Below are 7,188 nucleotides of genomic sequence, written 5' to 3' on the forward strand. Positions count from 1 at the left end.
TACCTTAAAGTTTCGTGGAGACCGCTCCGCTGTTATAATCTATTATTATATTGGAAATCATATAAACAAAACGCTGCACATTCTTTTAAATTAATCAATTCTTAGGAAACAATCCAATCTTTTCTTTTTTTCCCCCCCTAGACAGGTTACAAGTAAGACTATGCCAATTAAACACTTTATCTTCATGAATCTAAAATTATTAATTTGACTTTTTTAAGAATAAAAAGTTATATATTTTTTGTGATTTTCATTGTTATTATTCACCATTTTTTATTCCAAAATTAAACATTCTCAGCATAATTGCAGTTAAGACAGTGTCATAAAACCAGGTCAAACAGCACTCCATCCATATTTTAAACATCGACACACTTCATCATCAGGTCGAATTTTTAATAACAGTCATTTTAAAATTTATTGGTATTCATAAAGTGAGGTCCTAGATATGGCCGGACCACCCTGGCGAGGAAAATGGCATTCTGAGGGCTAGGTAGCAAAAGTTTGCCGCCCTGTTATTTGCCTCCGCTAGACAACCTCGGTCCGATCTTTATCTTCGAGCTGAAGAGAGTTAAATTAGAGGCAGACATTTTCACGATCAGCTGTCAAGATTCTGATTAGGAAAATTGCATGATTTAGTGCGCGAGGAGAGGCGGGGTTAAAAGAAATTGTTTCATTTTTAAACCGATGTGAATGAAAAATGATGCGTAGGGTATGTCGGCGCGATTGTCTGGTCATGGTGCGGTTGAAGCGGATGAACTTACTGGTTTACTAACCGATATTGGTTGCGGGGGCAGAAGAGGTAATTAGAATTCGTGTTTTTTTTTTTCCTTCTGTTTTTACGTCGGATAAGGAAGTTATTTGTAAGAGGTGAATTATGATTTTGAAAGAATTCATCATGATAGCAATGTTTGAGTCAATGCTTTTCTTTAATAGAAACTAATGAGGCTCAGAGAATTCATACGTAAGATATTTTGTTAAAACAGCTAGAGTGGAATTCCTCCAACGATTTTCTCCAATATTTGCATAAAATTATGTTTATATCCTTAATGTATAGATATATTCTTAATGTACTAAAGAGAAATGAATATACATTGTAGATATCATTCCATTCATCAATTTGACCCAAATTTAATAGAGATATAAAATATTGGTTCAGACACCAAATTTTGGTTGTCTAGATGGTTTACTTTCTTAAAAATTATCATGACCGTATTTACATAATTCAAATGAATTAACTTAATCAAATCCAAAAGTTAGCCCGTCTGGCTTTTTGATTTTTTTAAAATTATTTTGTTAATATAACATAATTAGAAATATATGTGTGTGTATGTAAACATATTTCAGCAGATGCTTGGCCGAGAAGAAGAAACTTTTGAAATTTTAGAACTATAATTAAAGAATGAGAGGTAAGAAATACGCCAGTCTACATCGCGATACAAGAGCAGAAGAACAAAAGGAAGCGAAATTTCGCCTTCATTGGTTTTACTATGAAATTCTGATAGGGATTTCTTTGACACATGTAGACTTAGAAGAAGGAAATTTAAGTATCTTTAAAAGAACGTTGCAAGCATTAAGGATTTTTATCCCTTCACTCAGAGCGTGTGGAAATGCTGAAGTGAGCAGTTTTATAGAGCGCGTGGACAATTAATTAAATTAAAAGTGAAAATGATTAGGAAATAAGAGAAAATTTTGGAATGAAATTAATATAGATAGATAGATAGATGTAAGCACATAATTTTTGGGCAGTTTCGTGGCCGAAGAGAGAGAAGACACTTTCGAATTTTAAACTTCGCTGTATTTCATCCCGGGAGGCATAATTTATGTACAAGGAGCACAAGCGAACTGCCTTCCGTTCCTCAATGATACAAGATCAGAAGAGCGCAAAAGAAACAGAAAATTTTTTCCCCGAGTTATTTATACTATGTGATTCCGATAGGGATTTCTTTACACGTGTCGATTTAGGATAGGGAAATCTAAGTATCTTTTAAAAAGAATTCGCTTGGCTTGACATATATATATATATATATATATATATATATATATATATATATAATTTTATTTTTAAATCAATTGTACATTTTGCAAAAAGAAATTGAATGCGATATTGTAGCTCAGCATCAGAATGAATCTATTACTTCACAATATGTGCAATTACGTTTGTTATATAAATCTAACGTCATGTGAATGAATTATGCTGTATGTTTCAATAATAAGAGATATACTTTAAATAAATGTAGAAGATATCCCTTGAAGATGGAAATCCTCACATGTATATTTATCAAAGTTATTAAATATATGAATCTCTTATCAGAAACTTGGCAAAAATACATCTAGTATATTTCTTTATTTCTAGTTCCTTATTTCTGTAAGTTTATCTTAACTTATAATAAAGACGAATGTGTGTGTTTGTGCTCTATAGTTCAAATATTTCGACTAATAGCTATCAATTTTGGCATGGATATTATCAGTTTGAGAGTAAGAATATGCAACTCAAAGCGATTTTTTAATTACATTTTGATCGGAATTTCAATTAATTAAAAATTAAGCTGGATTTAAATGTTTTTCCGCGAAAATACTGTTGCAAGTTATGAATTTTATGCCACTTCAAAATTTACAAAGTTCTCTTTTTAACAAAATCGATGTAATTACCGCGCAAAGTTTTCCTGAATTTTTACAATTTTTTTTAAATACTTTTTTTCTTTGCCTTCCATCAATAGATTATATCGTTGCCCTGGAATTCAAACTATTTCCATTGTTTCATCAAAGCATTTAATAGTTGTGCAAATGTTTACTCAATTTTGGCATTTTTTTTCTCAATTTTTTTACCTGTTTTTCCAACAGATTAGATTGATGCACTGGAATTCAATTTTTTTTTTCATTGTTTCATCAAATATTTAATCTCATGGTTTTTTTCTTCCACTGTTGTAAGCTACAGCAGAAGGATTTTCTTTAATATCTATGTAGTTTAAAGGACGAATAAAAAAGGGAAATTACAGTATCAATAAATTTAGAAGGTAAATGAACAGGATATTTACATTTTAATAGGGTTACGAATTCACAGGAAAAGATTTGCATACATATTGAACCGACAACTTGAATGTCTGGTGATTTCACGGTATTATAGACATGAAATTATATCCAAAAGATTTACCTGAAATAAAATATAAACAATATTCCTGGTGAGCCAGTTAGTCACCTGAGACGACTAGTTATATATATAAGACTTAAAATGACTTTCAAAACAGCAGAATAGAAATTTTAGAAAAAATTTCATGCATTTTATCTCAAAGCAGAACTAATGTTGATTTTAACTAAATTGAATTATCTCATTTCAACGTGATATACAAGAAAGGAATAACGTCATCAAATGTATATAGTTCTAGTTGAGACAATAAATGATAGGTGCAATAGGCGGGTATCTTATTTCTGAAAATAAAGGATGTTCCAAAATTAACGCAAAATTTGAATTTGCCACCATTCTTGCAGTAAAGTGCAATCTATAAGTGCAGCAATCCTGTAAAAAAAAGCTATTTGACAACTGATAGTTTACGATTAGTAAGTAAAAATGGAACGTTACAAGATAGAACAATGAACACAAAATTTGAATAAAATAAAAAAAAACACAGTTTTTTTCTTTGTTATATTTTTATTGAATCGTAAAATACACAGGATATAGTTATGTATAGAATAACACATAGGACGAATGGGCCCCACGGCTTTGCTGGCACATATTCAATCTTTTGTCGAAATTTTCCAATACTATTTTGCATAAATGTGGCTAAATTTCGTTGACGCAGCATTGAATTTCCCCCTTCAATATGCGTGTGCTCGTAGGCCTGTTGGCATAGAATAAGCCCATAAAAAGAAATTCTGTAATGTTAAATCACACGATCAAAGGGGCCAATTCTCAAATTGTCGAACTCTGGCCGCTAGACTTTCATTATTTTTGAAATATTATTCAATAACGAAAACACGTTGTTCTATCGTGTAACGCTCAATTTTTACTAACCCTAAACTATCAGCTGTTAAATGGTATGAAAAAAATAGGGTTGCCAAACACTTTACTGCACGAATGAGGTCAAATTCAAATCTTTTGTTAATTTTGGGACACCATTTATTATTATTAGAAAATGATATCTCCGTTATTGAGCAAAATAATAATAATGCTCAAATGAAAGAAATGCCCCACTAATACAAGTTAGATTGAAAATTTCAAACATTTCAATTAGATCAACAAAAAACACGCAGTTAGATTATGCTGAAAATATAGCAAAAAAAAAAAAAAAAATCATGAAAGTTGGAGGTCTCCGAAGTTGCGAGTTTTATAATGCGTTATAATTAAATTATAACGGTTTATAATTAAAGTTTTATAATCCGTCCAGAGTGGAAACACCATAAAGAAATGGAAGATAAGGAAATTTATGAGGAGAGTTTTCTTTGAGATTTCTTTTGATAAGATATATTGAAATGAATGTTTAACAAAATATTTTACGTTTTATAAGATAGCTGACTCCTAATTACCTCAAGTTATCGACACAGCGAGAACAAATTAATAAGTCTGAACAAGAAATACTTTCAATTCTGTAAATAAGATCAATTAATAGCTGAAACTGTATATTGCCTCGTTTATAACCAGGAGAAATAATCTCCCCCAAATTTTCTCGCATATTCTCTAATAGAGGTGTTATCCCAGAGATAAAGTTATATAAAATTGGAGAAAAATAGTTACAGCAAATTGAGCGTTGGCGTGAGTTTATCATTTTTACTGAATCTATCGGGTATTCCTTGGCGCCTTTTTTGGCGATTAATGCTTGGCATACATTTAATAGATCCAAAAATCGAATTTGTGTTTTAGATGCATTTTTCTGAACCATTTGAAAAAAAAAAATTCCACTCAAAACAAATGCTTGTAATCATAAAATCCCATACCATATTTGATATATTTAAGTCATAGCTCTTTTGAGCTATCGCATTTACATATTTCTGAAAGTATAGATGGACAGACGGACCGCCTGTCACTGGATTTAGCTCAAAATTTAATAGGTGTCTGCACTATAGATGTTAAAGCGGTGTACCTGATTTTATTTGTCTAACTCTCTTCGTTTTGTCTTTATCATTTTGAGTTACATCCGAATAACCAGACAGACAGACTTCTACTGAACAGATTTTGTTCAAATTTGATTTTTAAAAATATACAAATTTTGTGTCTACCAAATTTCCTCCCTCTAGGTCAAAGCGGTTTTGAATTATTTTTGTCATATATAACCATTTTCTAAAAATTGGTTTTTAAAACTCTAGGAGGTTTACAACATGAACATTCGAGAAATTCTCGAGTTCGAATTTTTTGAATGATTGCAATATTTTCTCTATATTATGTATGCGAGAAAGTAATAAATAAGAGTTCTCCAATTTTTTCTATCTTTACTTTAAAATTAGAGGTACGTGGACCAAAATTTTCTACCCCTCTACTTATTTGGTTTCCTTTAAGTTACAAAATATTTATCGGCTATGTAGTGTAAAATTATTAGTTTTAGAAAAATCTGGAATCATTCTATGTGATACAAAAGTTTCAGAGCGTGCTTTAGTTCTTGTATTTTTTTTTTTTTTTTTTTTTTTTTTTTTTTTTAATATTTGAAACCGGGGTATGAATATTTCTTATTTATATTTCTTATTTAATCTTCATTTTACTTTTGAAATTATTCAAATTACTTTCTAAAAATTGATTTTTCTTCGTGACAGCATTATTATACCTATTATTGTTTCTGAGACTAGTTAATAGAAGTCATCATGGCGAGGATAAATGTTTATATATGCAGAATCTAACAAATCATGTAAAATAAATAAGAGTAACCTAAGTAAAAGACTTTCTTAGACAAAAGAAACGAACAAGAAAACGTTATTTTCTCCGCTGTTCTATATTATCATAATGCATTTCGAATCATTGTTCAGAAAGATGCAACAAAAAAGAAGTAAAGAAATATAAAAGGAATCAAAAGCAGACATAAAAAAGAAAACATTATTTAACAGATGAAAGAATTGCCTCTTCAATTTTCTCCTCTCATCATTTAGTGTTTTCTTTTCTCTCTATTCGCAGTGCCGGTTCGGGTAGGGGGACTGGGTGAAGGTCGAGCAATGACCCTGACAGTGAAGTAAGAAATTAGGTCAGTCAGACCAGAGACATTTTTTTATTGCGTCTGTTTCATCAGCGGTGAGGATTTCGCCGAGCGGAATACGTAGCAAAAAACGAACTTTTAAAAAAAAGCAAAATGTAAATATTACCAGCATTCGAATAAGGTGATGGTATCTCGCTGTGTTCCATTTTCGGTCGCTGAGGAACTGGCGGGCACTGTGAAAGCAAGAATTTTCGGCCATCTGTAAAATGCCGATCAAAAGATAAAATTCCGAATGAAAACTTAAGTATACATGCGCTCTACATTAGTGACAAGCGAGAGGAATGTGATCCATTCAGTTCTGAAAGTTGATGGGACTTTCATTTTTTTTCTTTTTATTTAATAATGCGGTGTAATGCAGGATTGCATTGTAATTGTTCATTTTCTTGAATGCGTAAAATAAAGAGAAAAAAAAAATTCCATCGAAAATAATTAATACAGCAAAAAAAAAAAAAAAAAATCAGTTTTCTATAAATATAATTATTAATAATTAGTTTTAAAACTTCTTACCACTTTTACTATTTTTTTTTTTCAAATTTGAAATTTAAAGAAAATATTGCAATCATAAAAAAAAAATTAAAAAAAAAATGAAATTAAGATTTTGAAGAATTTCTATGCTTACAACCCCTCTGGATCAGAAAAAACACATTTTTGGAATTACGCTCTCCTATCCGTGAACCCGATAAATCAAAAGCGCTTAGGACTAGATGGCTGAAATTTGGTATCTTGGCTTAGTACCTAATTTGAACATGTCTACTAAATATTGAACGAAATTCATTTGCGTAAAGCTTGTTCGTTTTCTCTGGCCAAATGCAAATGAACAAATAACTACTGAAAAAAGCTAGATGAATTAAATTTTGCACAGTTTTAGATATAAATATCAAATTTTGAATCCAATCAGACAATGAGTTGATCACCTGTTGGTTTATACATCAGCACGCATGTAAACATAATAACTGAAAAACGCAACGATTTCGATAAAATAAAATTTGGTATGTCATCTTGTTACTAAAATTCTTTT

This window comes from Argiope bruennichi, chromosome 1, assembly GCF_947563725.1.
Source record: "Argiope bruennichi chromosome 1, qqArgBrue1.1, whole genome shotgun sequence".
Taxonomy (NCBI): Eukaryota; Metazoa; Arthropoda; class Arachnida; order Araneae; family Araneidae; genus Argiope; species Argiope bruennichi.